This window comes from Camelina sativa, chromosome 19, assembly GCF_000633955.1.
Source record: "Camelina sativa cultivar DH55 chromosome 19, Cs, whole genome shotgun sequence".
Taxonomy (NCBI): domain Eukaryota; kingdom Viridiplantae; phylum Streptophyta; class Magnoliopsida; order Brassicales; family Brassicaceae; genus Camelina; species Camelina sativa.
Window position 1 is genome coordinate 18,828,060 of NC_025703.1, and position 17,424 is coordinate 18,845,483.

The following is a 17,424-nucleotide window of genomic DNA, read 5'->3' on the forward strand; positions in this document are numbered from 1 at the left end:
TAAAACATAAAATAACACAGCCACAAAAACATAACTCAGCCGTAAAGCATAAAATAACACAGCCGCAAATACATAATTCAGCCGTAAGGCATAAAATAACTCAGCCGCAAATACATAAGTCAGCCATAAAGCATAAGATAACTCAGCTCTAACTACATTAGTAACCATAACTCAACCACCAAAGCATAAAATAACTTAGCAAAAACATATAACAAACTCAGTCATCAAAACATTGATAAAATTATTAAATCATAAATCAGCCGTATAAATCGTAGACAAACTCAGCCGCAACATAAAACAAACTCAGCCCCAGATGCATTGCTAAATAATAAATCAGTCGTAAAGCATACAGTAACTCAGCCATCGAATCAAATAAATCTAATAAATCAGCCATCATATGTAAATTAACGACGTCGACAATCAGCCGTAAACCATCGATAAAAACCCTCATTCAGCCGGAACACTCGAAAATATAGGTTCGACCCATACCGGAACTCGTAAACGAAGACTTATGTAGACGAAAACGAACACGATGAAGAGAGAGATCGACGACGTAGAGAGAGAGCAACGACAAAGAGAGAGAGAGAGCGATAGAGGAGAGCTAGCGAGGACAGTGAGAGATGACAGCAAGAGAGTAGAGAAAGACAGAATATCGCCAGCGGAATTAGGGTTCGGCAACGAGAGAGAGAGTTTTTTTTCCATTGTGAAAAGTAAAATCTTTCAGTTTCCCTCTCTTTTGATATAAAGAAGAAAGTGTCGATTTTGGGGGAAAAACTGTCTAGTGATGTGGATTATGGAGGATGATGTGTATTTTAATTTGCTGATGTGTATTTTTTAAATAATGTTCTAATTAAAATCGAAAAAATAAAATCAAGGGGTTAATTGTAATTACACCCATGACACTAAATATCTGAGTAATTTTTTAAAAATGTAACATACGAGGAATAAACTTACTTTTCTATAACATCTGAGTAATTTTCTCTATTAGTTTTTACATTTCATCGGTTAGCGCAAGTTTTCATAAATGCTATATACAATATTCAACAAAATCACCATTTAAAAACATGAAGACTTACAAAAGTTGCATACTATTTAAATACATTATGTGGAGATACTTTGTAGTTTGTACTTGTATTCGGTAACTGATGTACATATATTTTACCATATTTTAGTCCTTGTTTAGTTCATGTTTTGCATCATATAGAAGTGATTCCTTAGGTTTTATAGGCATTTCTGTCCAAATATGCACTTAGGATGTTTAGAAGCATGCATTGCATACATTTGTGCATTTGGAGTATTATTGGGTGTTATGGACTTGGTGTTATTTCTGGAGCTAAACAAGAGGATTGGAAGTATCAGAAAAGGAAAAAAAGGCACTCGACCATTCTACTCGACCAGGCACACAGTCGAGTACAGGGTCGGATTCATAACGAGCTCCTCAAAGATCGATTCAATTGAAGATCTTCCTTTGCGATTCAGCTTCAGCCTTCTTCATTAGGCTTGTAGGAAATTGAGTTACCTTTCCAATGTCGGTGATATTAGGTCGATCAGAGGTGTCGTTCAAGAGTTATCCCTGTTTTACTGAACAGATATCACCACACCCGAAGACCACTCGACCGCTTATGGTCGAGCACTTCCAGCCACCCTAGTATTTTGTGTGCTAGCTAAATAAGGGCTTATTTCCCTCACTATATATACCCCTTGTACCTTGTGACCGCAAATAAGACAGAAAATATCTTTTTAGGAGTGAGAGGGAGTCAACAAACCTAGTTTTACCCCTTTGGGGATTCATTTACTTTATTGCATCATTATCTACTTTTGTTCTTGCTTTTTCCAGAATTTTCTTAGTTTGTAATCTTTATAACTTTCCGTTTGTTGAGAATCTGGGTTTGATACTTTGTATTTAATTAAAGATCTCTCTCTTATCTATCTTATCATGTTAATTTCATCATTTTTTGGGTTATGTTTATTATCTGAGTAGTGAGCTAGGATTCTGGAGATGGATTAGGCTGGTTTAGGGCTGTGGTTGTTTAGGTTAGATAAGCTTGTTTGATAATATATCTCTTCTGGGTTAGATGTGCTCTAAGTTGTTCTTATATTTGAGAGGGTAAGAATAGATCTTAACCTTCCTTGCATCACATCAATGTTTAGGTTGTTAGATAAAGCTAATGCTGGATATTATCATGCTTATCTCAAGAGATTGGTTGTATAAGGTGATTTTTGACAAGTAATGGTCTGATTCTTAATGCTTGTTCAGTATGGTTTCACCAATGAGAGTTGGGTTAGGATGTTATTGTAACTTGATCACTTCTGTCATGAGAGTGGATTAATGAGATATTAAGATCATTGTCTAGAGATAGCTCATGTTTGATTGAGATTTGTTAACTAGTTTAGATAGCCACAGCTTGAACACCAACCCATGAATCCATCTCTAGGGGCCTACTTTGTTAATTGATTGTCTGTTATTGCATCTTGTCTTGTTTAGTTGCATTATGTTCTGTTTTAAGTTGTTACAATTGCTTCTATTCTTCAATCATGCAGCACTCGACCATGCACTCGACCGAGTGCTACTCGAGCGCCAGTTTACTTCCTTGTTTATGTTCTGTTTCATTTTAGTTTGTTCTTAGTTGCATTTGTTAGTAGTCTTCTATTGCTTAGCATAGTTTATTGCACTTGTTCTATATTTTAATTATGCATTAGTACTGTCTTAAGTTTCTTTAATTTTCTGCATTTACATTTCTGTCATTAGGTTGTTAGAAACAAATTAACTTGATCTTTGTCTTAACTTGAATGCATTGATCATGTCTTGACTGCTTACATATCACACTTTTTATGGATTGACATCCTTTATGCTACAACTACATAAGGGTACTGAAACACCTTGCATCCCATTTGATCATCTTAGCCTAAGTCTGTTTGTTTGTCATCATTCATAGGTTAATATCAGAAAAACACATGTTTCACCAATGAGAGTTGGGTTAGGATGTTACTATAACTTGATCACTTATGTCATGAGAGTGGATTAGTGAGATATTAAGATCATTGTCTAGAGATAGCTCATGTTTGATTGAGATTTGTTAACTAGTTTAGATAGCCACAACTTGAACACCAGCCCATGAATCCATCTCTAGGAGCCTACTTTGTTAACTGATTGTTTGTTATTGCATCTTGTCTTGTTTAGTTGCATTTTGTTCTGTTTTAAGTTGTTAAGATTGCATTTGTTCTTCGTATCCGACAACTCGACCACGCAAACGGTCGAGTGCTTGATTGAGCACCTTCAGGTTCTTCTATTTAATTTCTGTTTCTTTCCTGTTTCATTTAGTTTAATTTCTGCATCTTTATAGTTTTGTTTATTTCCTGCTTTAGTTCAATTTACATTCAGCATTGTTTACATTTGTCAAAGCTCTTTACTTTTTGCATTTACATTTCTTTCATTAGGATTGTTAGTACAAAACCATTTTCATATTTGGCTTGACTTGAGTCTCTGATCACATCTTGACTGCTTACATATCACACTCTTTATAGATTGACATCCTTTATGCTACAATTACATAAGGGTATTAAAACACCCTGCACACATTCTGACCATCTCTGCTTATGTCTCTGATTGCATGTTTGCATCATCCATTTATTGCATAAGTAAACCCTGAGAAAACAAGTGTTTCAGTAACATATCTCAAACGAATAAAGATCTACTTACAAATCATGCAACCATTTATTTTCTACGAGATTTGTGGGTATACCACTACAACAAACAATAAATATCCTGACATATCATGTTATCTGACAATGTTTTGAAGAATTATTTTCAAAATTCGGATTATAAGCAAAGGCGTCAGAACTCCATTGTGAATTTTGACAAATTTTTTGATATCATTAATTTTTTTGAAACATAGTCGATACTTAAGGATGGGTAAGGTGTATTAAAAATTATTCCTAAAATGTTGTACCTTTAGATGGTTTAGGATACACCTCATCTGTAACTTCTGTGGACGCACATACACCAGAGCTTCTAGTTACTGGTAGTCAAGATCGTAATGCTATTGTGTGGCAAAGCGAGTGTTTGTTGTGATACTGTTAGAGATAGAATCCAAAAACCAAAAGTAATATCAAAAGCCCTTTATTTTAATAGTATTGAAGCAGAACAATAAAGTAACAAGAGTAAAAACTCCCCAAAGAGAACTGTTCTCTTTCCTCAGCCTTATCCGATTGAAACCTCCAAAGCACTCTCTAGCTTAGATGAGTCTTACAACCTAGACTTCATCTCTATATATAATCAAACATAAAGTAAAACTCTAAGAGAAAAGGAAATAAGAAAATAGAAATAATCCTAAATAGCTAAATAGAAATATTCGTAACATTGCCGACCGCTCCAAAACAGCTTTGTCCTCAAGGCTGAATTCAAAAATGTGACTTGCTCTTACACAGCCATTATCTCACCATCTATAATTGGTTCGTCCTATGCCAACATCAAAGCTCTAAGAGACTTATAGGGACAATCATGTTGAGGAGAGTAGGGTTGCTTGAACGGAAACATAATCCTCTCGCCTTCATGTCGAGATACTCTTGGTGTGAATATTGACATGTACCCATTGACCTATAAGTGTTGTTGCTTGCATCAACCTGAGAAGATGTATGTGTTAACACCACTTGTTTCCCATGATCAAGGGTCAGTAGGGAATGATTTGGATTCCCAAAATTGTTTTTAAATCGCCTAGCTACCTTATCAGGCGGTTTTCCTTTGTCCCCATAGTAAAAAGGGAGATTTACTCAGATGTTATACATTTTAGGTAATATTACCAGAATAGACAAAAAAAGATTTTATTACTAGAATATTTTGGGTATTTTCAAAATACCCAGCGTGCCCTTGTTTTATGTTACCGAAAAAAACGTAATTATAAAAATGTCATTGCCACGTCACAAATCGCTGACGTATATTACATAACTCAGCTGTAACGTGTTACAGAGGTAGTGATGGCTGAGTTATAGGTATGTTGTGGCTGATTTATGGAAAAAACATTTGAGTAACAGCGGACGGCTGACTTAGAGCATAACTCAGCCACGCGTTACGGCTGAGTTATAAAACTTTGGCTGAGTTATGCTCTAACTTAGCCGTCACTACAGCTGAGTTTTCACCCGATGGTTGAGTTGTCAAAATTTTGGCTGAGTTAGAGCATAATTCATCTGTCATTACGGCTGAGTTTACACCCGATGGTTGAGTTGTCAAAATTTTGGCTGAGTTATCAATACGACACGGCTGAATTAACTTTCTCGGCTGGCTCTAGTTACGGCTGAGTTATGGTTAAATCTATAACTCAGCCGTCATAGGCTGACTTATCGTACAACTCGGCCATTTCACGGCTGACTTAGTAGCAAAAAATTAATTACTATAATGTTATTCAATTACGGCTGACTTATTAAACGATACGGTTGAGTTACATATTTTCAGTTGATGAAGCGGCTGAATTTGACAGCCATTTTTTTGCTTTTTAATTACTGTAATGTTATTCATGTTGTGTTTGAGTTATAATTTGTTTAATGGCTGAGTTATATTTAGGCTGAGTTATTATTTGTTTGATGGCTGACTTGCCACGTCAGACGCATCATCCATGTCATCATCTTTATTCTCCGGAAATACGAAACATCGTTCTGCTCATCTCTTGTTCTTCAACTGGTTACTAAGTGAACTATTTGCATGGTTTTTACCTTCTTATTCTACAGCTTCTTCTACTTCTTTTTCACTTTCTTTTTCACCTTGTTCTTCTACTTCTTCTTCACCTTGTTCTTCCACTTCTTTTTCACCTTGTTCTTCTACTTCTTCTTCACATTGTTCTTCTACTTCTTTCATGGATCCAGTTCCGGTACTAGTTGTTTCCAGTAATTGGGTAAAGACACAAAGATATGTATTCAACACCGACGATAGAGGGTGTATAGTTGTGCAGATAGATGGAGGCACAACACATGACAAGCTTGTGGAGCTTTTTCTTGAAGACTACGGATTGGACGCGTTTAGCCATGAGCTAAAGCTGAGCTACATGTTCTCGAACAAGACTCTGAAACATATGGTGCATGATACTCCACCAGTTTTTGTCTCCAATAATCGACAGTTGCAATGTTTTTTGGGGCTATGGAAAACCGATCAGCTACGTCTCTGTGTAGAGTTTACGGCAAAAGAGTCTACAGAAACTAGTGGAGCTAGAGGAAGTATGATTCGACCAAGCAGTGACTCGAAAGTAGAATCTACATACGAAGTGGACGGTGGGGGATTTGAAGGCACTTGTTTTGATTATGGTAAGTTCGTTGACAAAGAAAACGAAGAAGTAGAAGAAGCTGTTAAAGTAGCATCTGACGAAGAAGGAGACGATGAATTTTCAAGCCGATTTGATGTTTTCGACGACTCCGATGGTGAGTCATCTGATGACGAGAACTTTCCTGTATTGGGCAAGCCTCAGAGTAAAGAGGAAGACTTACCGACTCCGCCTCCTCAGAAGAAAGCTCATAAAGATGATAACTTTGCCGGATCGAAGATGAATCCGGAGGCTGTTAGGTTGCAGGTGTCAACGCTAAAAATTGTTGTAGGACAACGATACAGGAGCAAACAGGAGTTGAGGAATCACGTGAAACTTATTTCGGTTAGTGATAGATTTGATTTTAATATACCAGTATCAAATCCGAGAATTGTGGTTATGAAGTGATGGGTTGAAGGATGTCTTTGGAGAGTTCGTGCATTTGTACAAGGGGATGACCCGGATTTTCATGTTCGTTTATACGATTCGGAACACACATGTTCTATGACAGAACGTTCTACTAGATCCCGCCAAGAAACAGTTGATGTATTGGCAGGTCTTTACAGGGATTATCTTGGTGATCTTGGTCCGGAAGTTAAACCTAAAAGTGTCGAAATCATTTTCAGTAAGAAATTTAGTATGAAGGTAATTACTATGTTTCGACTGACTTATTGATAATAATGGCTGACATATCATTACGTTATGGCTGAATTATTAATACAAACTGGCTGACTTATATGAATGTCTTGGCTGAGTTATTTACATATTGATTCTGTTGACTTATAGGTATGTATAGGCTGAGTTTTTTACATGTTATGACTGATTTATTGATTTTTTACGGCTGACTTATTTGAATGTATCGGCTGAGTTATCTATATATTATGGCTGATTTATTAATATGCTGGTGTCAACAGATGGGTTATTGGAAGGCATATCGAACGCTGATGAATGCAAGGTAGATCTATCAGGGAACTACTAAGGATAGTTTTAGTGAGTTGCCTTCTTACATATACAAGTTAAGAAGGGAAAATCCGGGTACAGTCACGGGTCTTCAAATAGATGATGAAGGGAGATTCAAATATGTTTTTATTGCTTTTGGTGCGAGTATTGCTGGGTTTGCTTTCATGCACAAAGTTGTGTTGTCAACGGAACGTTTCTCCATGGTAGTTACAAAGGGACGCTTCTAACATAGCTCAGGATGGTAACTTTCAAAATTTCCCAATAGCTTTCGCTGTTGTTGACAATGAAAATGATGTGTCTTGGCGATGGTTTTTTACACAACTCAAAGTTGTCATTCCTGACGAAAAGGATCTTGCGATAATCTCCGACAAACATAAGTCAATAGGGAAAGCGATTGGTTAAGTGTATTTGTTGGCTTTGCGTGGAATTTGCACTTACCATTTGTATAAGAACATCTTGGTGAAGTTCAAAGGAAAACATTTGTTCCCTCTGGTGAAAAAAGCGGCAAGGTGTTTTAGGCTGTCTGATTTTAATGAGGCTTTCAATGAGATTGAAGCACTTCATCCCGAACTACATGGATACCTCCAAGGTGTGGGCGCGTGTTCATTTCCCGGGTGAAAGTTACAATTTAATGACAACGAATATTGCAGAATCAATGAACAAAGCACTGTCAAATGCTAGAAGTCTTCCCATAGTTCGACTACTAGAATCGATACAGAATATGATGACCAGATGGTTTTCTGAACGGAGAGAGGATGCGAAATCACAGCTACCAATGGTCACTCGAGGTGTTGAGAAACTGTTACAGGTAAGTTTACATAAGTCAGTTATCAATGTTGATAACTCAGCCATAACAATTTTCATATCTCAGCCGTAATCGTTTCCATATCTCAACCATAACCATTATAGTTTCCATAAATCAGCCATAATTATTTTCATAACTCAGCCATATTTGTTTTCATAATTCAGCCTAAAACGATTTTATTTTTGTTCTACTCCCTACTAGGACCGTGTCACCGCAGCAAGACTTATGGAGGTACTAACGATTGATGCTGTACGTGTGCAAGTGACATATGGATCATCTTTGCATGTTGTAAATTTGGGACTAAAAAAATGCACATGACGTCGATTCGACCACGAGAAAATACAATGCATTCGTGCAATCCCAGCTGCAGAGCATATGGATGTGTGTCATATATACATGTGCGATCCGAAATTTAGGAGTGTCGATTTGGTCAACGGATGGGCTGGTTCAATCATGCCTCCAGATGAATCATTCCCTGTTCCTGAAGCTGTGGATAATCAACCATGCTTGCCTCCGATTGTTGTGAACCAGCCAAGAAGGCCCAAGAAGCGTAGGATTAAATCATTTTTCGAAGTTGCTATTGAAAATAAATGCCCTAGGAAGCAACACGCATGTTCGCGATGTAAGCAAGTTGGGCACAATGTCAAAACTTGTCGGATATAGTTAGGTAGATTTATTTTATCTTGTCTAATAACTCAGCTATCAAGGATTATAACTCAGCCGTCACATTAATCGACGAAACCTTTCGTCTCCATTTTTAGATTATTTCTTGTGATAACTCAGCCATAACTCACTATAACTCAGCCATCACATGAATCGGCGAGACCTTTCGTTTTTCCGTAAAACTATACTCAGCTATAAAGCAATATTTTTATTGGTTTTAATGATAGCAATATTCATATTTCCATTCTAAATTTAAATTTTGAGTTATAAAAATTTTAATATTCAAATGTTGGAGAAATACTTTTACAAAAATAAAATTCGAATAATAATTATTTCATTAATTTGAACAATATATTGTGAAAAAGCTCACTTTATGAATTTATTATGCCTGTGGATTTGAGCAGACACAGAATTAGTGATTTTTCGCGTTTCCCTAACAACAGTTTTTGTGATATCGATAGACGTTTTAATATTTATTAGGAATCTGACAGAACAAAAGACCCAGGAAAGAAAGAAGAATACGTTTTCATATTATTGAGAAGACCCTAAACGATAACTCAGCCTTCATAAACTATAACTCAGCCATAACTCCAATTATAAGTCTAAATAACCACCAAACCGTATCGAATCAAAAAACTAATTTTTTTCCTAACCCTAACCCTAACCCCTAAATGTCATGTTCTCGTAATAACTAAGCCATAACTCACTATAACTCAGCCGTCACATGAATCAACGAGACCTTTCGTTTTCCCTTAAATACTATAACTCAGCCGTCAAGTCGTATAAATCAGTCGTTTGGTTTCAGATTGTTTCTTGTGATAACTCAGCCATGAATCACTATAACTCAACCATCACAAAAATCGACTAGACCTTTCGTTTTCCCATAAATATATAACTCAGCCGTAAAGCAATATTTTGGCGGGAAACCATAAGTTAACCTAATAATAGACGCGACCTTTCGTTTTCCTATTGTTTTTCCTTTATATTCTCTTAGTTCATTGTATTGTTTCCTTCACCACATCTTCTTCTCCGCTCATTGCACCTATGAATTCCCTCACAATATATTGCATCTTCGTCGATAAGTTCACATTCAAATCTCCTCTACATCCAATATCAATATATTGCATTTTCCTTCGATCATTGCACATGTAAGTCTCCTCTCCGTCCCCTCTCAATCTATTGCATATTTTCCGATCATTTCACCTATCAGTTGGTGACAGTTGTTTTTATTTTGATAGCCGAGCTATGGACGGAGAGGGTTCCAGTAAACATCAAAAACACAAGGCAGAGTGGGGAGACGAAGACAATCAGTCGTCCATCTGCATGGCCGGAGCAAGTTCCAGTAAACGTCCAGAAAGAAATGCAGATTTCAAGTGGGAAGAGGAAGCACTATTGGTCGTGTCTGAAGCTTTTGCTCAGACGAGAGCCGTGGTCGAGGCGGAGACAACTGATCGCTACACAGCAATTCTGCATATGATGGATGATCATATGAAGAAGAAGGAAGAGAAGACCGCCCTCGTTCATCAAGTGGAACTAATCGACGCTCAACTATCCCAACTGAATCAAATCTTGGGTGGAGAACTTGTCGACATAGAGACAGAGCACATGAGGTTAGAGGTTATGAGAGAGATTGCGGAGGCCGATGTCAAACAGTGTGTGGCTCCTCCTCGTCTTGATTGGTGTAAGCTAAAAGTTCATGGTTCCTCCTCCTCTTAATCGGTTTTAAAAAGTGAATTCCATTGTACTGTCGTGTCATCTTCTTTATGAACTCTGAACTTTTTTTTGTTCTTTTTGTAATGTTTCATATTAATATAAATCAGTCGGTATTACGATATCTCAGCCATTAAGGATTTATAAATCACTATAAGTCAGCCCTAACTCACGATAACTCAGCCATAACTCACTATAACTCAGCCATCAAATAAATCGACGAGACCTTTCGTTTTCCCGTAAAGATTATAACTCAGCCGTCAAGTCATATATATATCTCATTTACTTACAGATTGTTTCTTTTGATAACTCAGCCATAACTCACTATAACTCAACCATCACATGAATCGACGAGATTTTTCGTTTTCCCGTAAATATTATAACTCAGCCATAAAGTCATATATATTTGCCATTTACTTTCAGATTGTTTCTTGTGATAACTCAGCCATAACTCACTATAACTCAACCATCACATGAATCGACGAGACTTTTCGTTTTCCCGTAAAACTATAACTCAATCGTCAAGCAATATTTTGGCGGGAAACCATAAGTTAACCTAATAATAGACGCGACCGTTCGTTTTCATATTGTTTTTCCTTTATATTCTCCTCATTCATATATCTAACTCTCTGTCATCTCATTCTACGTTTCTATTGTTTCTCCTTATATTCTTCTAAATCACAGATCTGTCTATCGGTTACATCTTCCTCTGTCTATATGTTACATCTTCCTATCTACACGAAGTTGTTCCTCATATCGATGGACAGTTTTTTAGAGATGTCGAAGCGATCATTTGCGCCACTGATCGGGAGAATATTCCGGTTCTAAACCTTGGTGTGTGGGTTCCTGGGTTGACACAACCACTGTTACGTGGTTCAAGTTCCTTCACGTTCTCTCTATCGCGATTGGAGGAATACTTCAACACAACTGGCACCATGCGTGGCCAACGTACCGCTTGATTCCCTTTCACTTTAAGTTACGATGGTTTCTCCTCCTTGCGGTAAGATCACTAAAACAAACCACCATATTGATATTATTCTGTACTCTTATTGTTTCTTTCCTTTAATTGTAGCGTAAATACACGTGGGATCCAAAGCATACTTTAACAATCTGGACACAGTTTAATTTGGTGGCTAGAACGTTATTCAGAGCCCAGATGCATGCACTCAAGAGGATATGGGAGAGTGGTGGCAATAAACCCGAGATGCTGACTAGCATAGTTTGGAATGATTTGGTCGATATGTTTGAACAATTTGACCCAGATGACGTCGATTTCAGAAAGTGATTTCCATTGTAATTTTTTGTCGTCTTCTATATGAACTATGAACTAAGAACTATGATTTTGTGTTTTTTTTTTTTTCATTTATGTTGTACCTTCGTATTAATATAAATCAGTCGTTATTTCGATATCTCAGCCATTACGAAATGATAACTCAGCCATCACTTTATTTTAATAATTTACATAACTCAGTCGCGAATAACGATAACTCAGCCAACCCTCAAAATAGAATGTTTAAAAATCACTCTAAGTCTATAAATATACCTATTGGTTTTAATGATAGTAATATTTATATTTACATTCTAAATTTAAATTTTGAGTTATAATAATTTTAATATTCAATTGTTGGAGAAATACTTTTACAAAAATAAAAGTTGAAATTCGAATCATAATTATTTAATTAATTTGAATAATGTATTGTGAAAAAGCTCACTTTATGAATTTATTATGCGTGTGGATTTGAGCAGGCACACAATTAGTGATTTTCGCGTTTCCCTAACAACACTTTTTGTGACATCGAGAGACGTTTTAATATTTATTAGGAATCTGACAGAACAAAAGACCTCGGAAAGAAAGAAGAATATGTTTTCATATTATTGAGAAGACCCTAAACGATAACTCAGTAGTCGTAAACTATAACTCAGCCATCACTCCAATTATAAGTCTTAATAACTGACCATACCGAACCAAACTGAAAAACTAATTTTTTTCCCTTTTGGTATTTTTGTATTGGTATTTTCGATTAATTACGGTTATATTCGCCTTGCTATCGGTTATATTAAGTTAATCTACCTAATTTGGATAACATTTGGGTTAATTATGGTTATATATTAATCTAACCGGCCCATAACAGGAAATAACCGAAAAGTAATTTCAAAAATTTTAAAAATTTGAAATGGTTATCAAAATAGTAAATCTAAATTACCACCTTAAACCAAACACATTAGCACCAGAACCAAACTGTTAAATTAAAACCCATAATGTTGGAAATATGAACCCTACACCCCAAACCCTAACCCTAACCCTATCCCCTAAATGTCATATTTTGAATGTTACACAGTTTGATCAGAATGTGTAAAAATCACTCTTTGTCTATAATTATTACTTTTTATTGGTTATAATAATAGTCATATACATATTTCCTTTCTAAATTTAAATTTTGTGTTATAAAAATTTTAATTTAAAAATATCTCATAAGTCAGCCGTTTATTTCGATAACTCAGCCATATAATCAACTGTTTGGAATTTTTTTATTAAAAAAATTTCAAAAATTGAATTCAAATTTTGAATTTCTTTTTAATAATAAATCGTTAAATAATGTATTTATTACGCGTGTGGATGATAACAAGAAACATAATTATAGTTTGCGTCTCCCCAACAACACTTTTTGTATTCTCGAGAAAGTATATAATAAATTAATATGGTCGTTGCATAACTCAGCCGTAACACCATTAATATGGCTACTACATAACTCAGCCGTAACATCAATGTTAATTTAATATACTACCCTAAGTCAGTCGTGTAAAGTACATAACTCAGCCGTCACGTATAGTATTGTTAAACGACGTCGTTCGATTTATTATTTTAGTATAAATTATGGGATTGTAGTGATTTTGTGCTTGAGTAATCGAGTGAAGATGATGGCTCAGAGAGATCTACGGGCGGCACCTCCAGGGCTGATGAGAAAACTGCTTCTGAAGCACTAACTGAGGTACATCTCTGGACCATCTGAAATCTCTAAGCATTATCGTGTGTTTGTGGTAATGTAGATGAAAATGAAAATGAAGTACGGCGAAATCCGGAGGCGCGACAAGGGCGTTCCAGTCGGGTGTAATTGTGGTACAGTGGTTCTCGTTGCCACTTCTAATGATCCTAGCACGAGAGGAGAACTTTATTTCAGTTGTCCGTATGAAATCACAAATGTAAAGATTTCTGTACTCTTATTTTTGTGTTCTGGCTCTTGATTTTTTTTTATTGTAATATCAGTTATGTACTACTTGTTAGGGTCCCGGTCAAGGCTGCGGTTTCAGGAGGTGGTGGAATGATGCATTGCGCGACGAGTTTGCCAATATTAAGGAGGAGAAGAATGAGATGAAGCAGGACTTGGATGCAGCCAAGAAGCGCATTAAGACTCAAGAAGAAATTATCTTGAATATGGAAAAGAAATATGACGCGCTAGAGAAGAAGTTTGAGAGCTTGAACAAGTATATGTGAGCTTAGTCAAGCTCTGTTTTTTATTTTTTTTGGAATTGGTATGAACTCTCTATGTCGTGGTGTTTTATCAATCTATTTTCCTAACTCAGCCATTACTTTGTTATAAATCAGCCGTCATAAACTCTAACTCAGCTAACCCTCCAATTAGAGGACTAAATAACCGAACCAACCAAACTGAATCGAACCGAAAAAAAATAAATTTTCCCAATTTGGTATTATTTTCGATTATATTCGGCTTCCTTTCGGTTATATTAGGTTAATCTACCTAAGTACTATATATTTTGGCTTATTTATGGTTATATATTAATCTAACCGACCCATAACCGTAAATAACCGGAAAATAATTTCAAAAAAAATTCAAATGGTTATCATATCAGTAAATCTAAATTACCACCTTAAACCAAACACATTAGAACCAAAACCAAACTGTTAAATTAAAACCCATAATGTTGGGAATATGAACCCTACAACATAAACCTCCCTAACCCCTAAAATGTCATGTTTTGAATGTTTTACACATTTTGATCAGAATGTGAAAAAATCACTCTTTGTCTATAATTATTACTTTTTATTGGTTATAATAATAGTCATATACATATTTCCATTCTAAATTTAAATTTTGAGTTATAATAATTTTAATTTACAAATATTTCATAAGTCAGCCGTCAATGTCGATAACTCATCCATATCAGTCAATTGTTGGGAATTTTTTTATTTCTTTTATTCAAAATTCGAATTCAAAATTTTTTGATTAATTTGAATAATATATTGTGAGAAAATCTGCCTTTATGAATTTATTATGTGTGGATCTGAGCAAGCACAAAATTAGGGATTGTTCGTGATTCCCCAACAACACTTTTTGTGATATCGAGAGACGTTTTAATTAGATAATTTATTAAGAATCTAACATAACGAAAGACACATGAAAGAAAGAAGAATACGTTTTCATATCTCATAACTCAGCCGTACGAAATACATAATTCAACCGTAATTCATAACTCAGTCGTGTGAAGTATATAACTCAGCCGTAACTTAACCATAAATCAGTCATAAAATTGAAAATAGAAAAAATAAATGTTTTACGTATCCAAGTACAATTCCTACCAAAAGAAATCCAAATGTTTTACATATCATAGTACAATTCCTACCAAAAGAAACAAAACGAAGGACATAATGCATTATTTAAACTGACCCAAAAATCATGTGCCTCATCGTATATGTCTGCTGCCATTTTAACCCGTATAGCCTGGATATTTTCATCACAGATGCCATCGAAAGACAAACCAAGCGCTAGACATTCTACAAACTTTAGAGCATACACGCCAAAGTCACCAACCTGTATGTTTTGAGGGACCTTGGAGACACTCCTTCTCCTGAAACTGAACTGCTCGAAACTAGGTGTACGAAATTTGTGAGGAACATTATCGTTCATCATTGCTGGAATCATCCGCGTAAATGCCTTACAAGCATTCAGAATTTTAAGATCACTTTCTTTGGTTGCTTGTCCCACGATGCAATCATAGCAATCAATATGCCTCTTGATGAGATCCACGTGCAGCGCCACCCAGTGATTACCTCTAGTTTGTGGAATAATATACAGGTGATCCACATCTTCTATCCACTTCAATTTACTCGGTTGATCATGTGGTATCAAACCACTAACTAACTCTTCGTAACTGTTGCCTTTGAATTTAAACAATTTGGGTCTTATCTGGAACTGAGCATACTCACAAACCATCGTAGTGGTGAACCACAGGTCTATAAACGCAATGCGTTTGTTGTGGAATGGGAAGGGCTCTCTTTGGTACCTAACCCTGAGGAGTCTCATATACGCGCCCATGTGCTGTAAAACAGAATACTGAGTAGTAAACAACAACTCAGCCATAAAATAGAATAAGTCAGTCGTAATCAATAACAAATCAGCCATTATGTATTATAACTCAGCTGTATATCAAAATAACTCAGCCATTATATATTATAACTCAGCCGTAAACAATAATAACTTACTTCATCACACAACCACCCAAATTTATCGACCTTCACTGGCCAGTTCTTTCTTTCGGTGATGAGAGTCCTATAGAATTCAATATCGACTGATGCCTTGCGTAATGGTTGATTCCTAACAAACAAATAAACACAGGTTAATATAATGTTAACAACATCTGTGATTAACAAGGGTCTAAAGGGTCATACTCGGCTGTCTTTAGGTACTCCATAAGTTTTTTCAACTTGACCGGATCAACCGGTGCCAGAGGATCATATATTCCAGCTGTAGGTACACATTTCTTCCTCATGCACGTCAGTCCGTTGTCTCAAATATAAGGAAAAATCCTTTCTTGATGATCTTGTTGTGTATTCAATGCACTCCCATCTGGGGATAACTTAACACTTTCCAGCCTTATAGCTTTAATTCTATCAAGCCTAATATGTTCCTCTGCATCTTCCTCAGATTCAGGTTCATGTACGTCATTTTCAGCCATAAAATGTTCTGTCATCTCACATACACTACTGTCAGAAGCTTCTGCCTCATTCAAAACAGGACCTCCAAATTGCAACAGCCTCACGACAGTAGGCTTAGTAGTCTTTCTACTTCTTTTCTTTTACGGATTATCTCCAACCTCTTCGGTTTTTGTCATTTTTTTCCGCCAACTTGGCCTTCTTTGCCGCCGCCAACTCAACCTTCTTTGCCGCCGCCAACTCTTTGGCCTTCTTTGCCTCTATTTCTTTGTCCTTCTTTGCCTGTATTTCTTTGGCATTTTTCCTCGTGTGAGGCCGTTGTTTTGGTTTCATAGCAGTTGGTTTCGTAGCAGCTGGACACTTCTCAAGGAAATCAAGAGGATCATCTTTTTCAAACTCTTTATTCAGATTCTTACTGACCCCAGCCAAACCACTGTCATCTACCTGTATAACATAGCGAATACAATTAAAGATAATGATAACTCAACCTAAATATTCTGGAAAATCAGCCATAAAATTAACATAAATCAAGCATTACCAGAGGACTGTTGACAGAGTAGTTTTGTTGCATTTTTCCTGGAATGACTGGTGGAACTTTTGGTGTCTGACGTTTTGCCTGAAGGTCCGATGGTATCAGGTCCTTTATTTTGAAATTTGAAAACGCATCAGTCGTGTTTTGGCCAGTTTGCCCAACACCCATGGAAAGCAAGTGATCTTTCATCTGTTTGAGATCACACTCAAAATATCCAAACCTGCTTCCAATCCTTGCATTCGTCTTCTTTTCTATTTTATCTCCAATCTTCTTCTCCAGATCCAGAGGCATATTTGCAATGTTTGTATCAAGGGTGTCAAACCTTGAGTTTAAGCTAGACACCAAGTCAACGAGAGTTCTAATCGACACATCTTCCTCCTCACTAGCATACTGAAACAAATACACAAACTGTCGTAAAAAAGCTAACGAAAGGTTACATAAAATATAAACTCACTATACACCATATCACTTACCTTTTTTCCTTTCTTCTTCCTCTCCTGTGCAGCTCCTTCACCAG